We start from the raw sequence: 3,698 nt of genomic DNA on the forward strand, positions 1-3,698 counted from the left end.
TAACACAGAAGGACTGTCTGCCTTCGTGAACTGCTGAACACAGCAGGAAATCAGGGACAATTCAAGAGTCTTAGCATGCATGCAGACAGTAATGGGGGGTTGCTGTTGAGACCAATAACACAAACACAGGGATATCGGAAAGCTTGTCATTCAGCTCCGGGTTCCCACTCAGTGTTTCCTCTGTTTGTCTCTTTTGTAGATATTGGCACTGCTAGTCGATAGCTACATCCCTTTGATTTATCTGTTGGCTAATAAAGTCTTCAGACTTGTCACGCATAAAATGAAAGGTAAATAGAAAGGTAGACTGGGTTCTGGACTAGGTCTGTCATATAACGACTCCTCAGAGAAGCAGGCTCAATTTGTCAACACAAGAGCATTAGGGGGAAAGTGTCAAACGCCTGCTGTGTGCCTTTATTCATTTCATATAACTTTGTTCTTAATATTCTGCTCTGAAATGACTTCTGGTGGATTTAAAGTTGCATTTTACAGTATTTTTATTTTTTTGATCATTTAACATCCCCTTCAAGCTGCAGCACAGAATGTACATATTTCCACATATTTATAAGGAATCAGCAGCATGGGATTCAACTCATCAGGTAAAAACAATGGCTGGCAGTCCATCTGGTTCTGTAGTGTAGTGGTTATCACATCTGCTTTACACGCAGAAGGTCCTGGGTTCAATCCCCAGCAGTACCATGACTGTCATCTTCCCCTTAGCTCTTTGCCACATACAGACATCTTCACCCATAGTGATGAGTTTTGACCCTTTGGTAGATATAGAAATAAAAATGTGGTTTGATGACCATTAAATTAAAATAGGTTTTTCCATCTTTAGCCCTCGTAGCTGTGAGAACAATCTCATTAATTTCTCATGCGTTTTGTTAGAGAAGCAGGACTGAAACATGGCAGAAACATCTTGGTTGAGAAAAAATGAAAGAAGGGTTACTGCGTTTAGTTGTCTAAGAGGGAGAGAAAAGTGCTGCGGCTGGTCCCACACTCCACAGACTTTTACATTAAAATGCACAGATTTACCGCAGGAAAAGAGCATGTTTACATTTGGCCACAAAAACTGAGAATATTCTTAAGTCTTTATCCATTATAATGAGATAGATAGTTTAAGCTGACAGACGGTACCCACTCTAACACTTACAACCACTAGCTGCCTGCAAGGCTTCGCCACACCTAATTTGTCACTGGACTGTAACTTTGTTTTCTGTGCCTTTTGGGTCATTTTTAAAGCTTGTTTTAAGCTGATGATTTAGCCACTGCCCCTCCACCCACTGGTTTGTGAATCACGTCATTTTTAAAGCTTGAGCAACAACAGCATAATGTCGTCGCAATTTTGATGGTGTCTGTTTTAGAAAAAGGAGAAAATATAAGTTTGTGGAAGTGTTTACTAAAACTATACAAAAGATTACAAAAATAGCAATTACACAATTATTTGCAATATTATCATATATAAGAATGAGTGGGTATTTATATCTCATTTAAAAAAAACTCACAAGCATAGTAAAAACCTGGCTATAGTGACAACCCTGCTGTCAAACAAAGCAGGTGAAATTAGGTAGAAATATGCATGAATAAAGAAGCTTCCTACGCAGCACAGTAGACTGAATTTGTGAATGCTGCCAGCAGCGCTGAAGTAGAGACTAAAAGTAGTCAAATTCATTATCCATCTAGAACTGACACATCAAAGTCATTTTACACCACGGGCTGCATACAGCCCACTTTGGTCTGAAGTGGACCGAACCAGTGAAACTTGATAAATGTGTAAAATTACAGAAAAAGTGCTTTTTTCGCACTTTTTTCTATTTGGTATAGATACTTTCTGTAGCAAATAGCAGAAAAACTGAAACTATTTTGTCCAGTGGGCTGGATTAGAGTCTTTCCCGAACCGATTCTGGCCCCTGCGCTTTATGTTTGACACCCCTGAACAGCTCATCAGCAAGCAGACCCAAAGGGAGTACGCATTTTGACAATAAAAGAAGCCAGGTGCCTGCTCGCCTGTGTCCGACACTATAAACACCACTCTCCCTGCGATAAATGTTAGGCATACGTAGGTACTACACACTGCACACATGACTCACATCACTGTATACAGATTCCCAAGATGCTATCTGTCTTCTCTCCTACTCTGGCCCAGGAATGGCCCGACTGCTTCCCTCCTTTAAGGGTAAGACTGTGCCGTGATGCTGACACTTTTCTTTCATCCCCAAAGGATGTGTGCGTGTGTGTACTTGAGAGTCTTGACAAGTTTCTCTCTTTGTCGTGGCTTCAAGAGAAGGCATCCGAGTGCAGTTATTTACCCTGATTGAAGACTTCATGTGCTTTTGCAACATCAGTGTTCAATCATGAGAAAGTGGAGAGGGGACGCAGTTTCCTGCCCCCAACTGCGGGGTCTAGTTTGGTTGTGTCAACACTGTCCAAGCCTGTGGTCAGATCAAAAGCCGTCTCTAGTGTAAGGACTACAGTTGGATATTTGGTGTCCAAAAAGATCCCCACTTCCTTTTTCCCATACCCTGACCCATCAGCTCCTCGACCCCGAGCAAAGCTGGATCACGTGATCTCAGTGGTTCGACTCATCAGAGGCTTAAAATGAGTTTTAGCGAAGCAGGAGCGGCACCAAGCTTCAGTTTTTGGATGTAACCTGTCATGCTTTAGTGCTCTGCACTGATTTCAGCTTGTGGTTAATGATGCAACCTTGCCCCCAGCTGAACCAGCAATGACGTTACACTTGAAACTCTGTCAATTTTCTTTAGGAACAGCAGAGGGTGCCGTTGTTTACTAGATAATCAGGAGACTTGCTTAGACTCAACATGAACAATCTGCATGCTTTATGAACTGGGTACAGCTTATCACTTATCGTCTGAAGAAACGAACAGTACTGTATTTTCTTTTCTGACACCGTGTCCTGATCCTTCCTTTTTAACTGGCAGCTAAATGGTGCTTCTTCTTCTTCTGCTTTTTGTTGTTTAGACAGACGCTGTCCTCCTCAGAACATTAAACTTCCTGGAAAGCACATAGACCAAAAACACTCACTGCTATATTTTACTGGGTCCCATTTGGTCCCACTTTTATTATTATACAAAATATAAATGGGAGATAACAGAACAAAGTACTCCTGAAATAACTATGATGTATGAAATAATGTCCAAAACACTCCTGGATGATTTCGTGGCGTCGTCTGGGAGGCCTGTCTCTTCAGTATGGTGATGTGGTAGGGGAGTAAAAGGTACCTGAGCGCCCACATCAACAACTGGCTGAACTGGAAAACCAGCACAGAGAGTGTATATAAAATGGGGAAGCGCAGAAAGCTGAGATCCTTCAATGTGTGCAGCAAAAACTTGGAGATTTTCAATCTGTCAGCATTGCTGTGGTCTGCTGGGGGGCCAGCATGAGACCTGGTGACATCAAGAAAGCGTCAAGAAACATATTAGGAAGGCTGGCTTTGGAATTAGTTAGAAACTGGATATCTGATTCACTCCACTGCCATAAACACACATGCAGGAAATCTTTCATATCGTATGCTTTCACTCTCTATAATAGAATACATCTGTCTGGCAGAGTCATCTGCCAAATATTCTTCTTCTTATGATTATTATATCATCAGTCTTTTCACAGGTGTAACAAAAATATTTCCCTAAATATAGAATACATAAAGTATTTCTAATCTCATCACCTAATCAAGACTTCATGTG

At 41.4% G+C, this 3,698-nt stretch overlaps 1 non-coding gene across 1 annotated transcript; it reads left to right on the top strand.

The window, feature by feature from the left end:
- The first annotated feature begins 623 nt into the window (after positions 1 to 623).
- Positions 624 to 696, top strand: trnav-uac (transfer RNA valine (anticodon UAC)). Its single transcript has one exon. It is a non-coding gene; the product is annotated as a tRNA-Val (tRNA).
- The last annotated feature ends 3,002 nt before the right edge of the window (positions 697 to 3,698 follow it).

This window comes from Diplotaxodon limnothrissa, linkage group LG17, assembly GCF_057381915.1.
Source record: "Diplotaxodon limnothrissa isolate DT_005_m linkage group LG17, D_limnothrissa_male_GT1.1, whole genome shotgun sequence".
Classification (NCBI taxonomy): Eukaryota; Metazoa; Chordata; class Actinopteri; order Cichliformes; family Cichlidae; genus Diplotaxodon; species Diplotaxodon limnothrissa.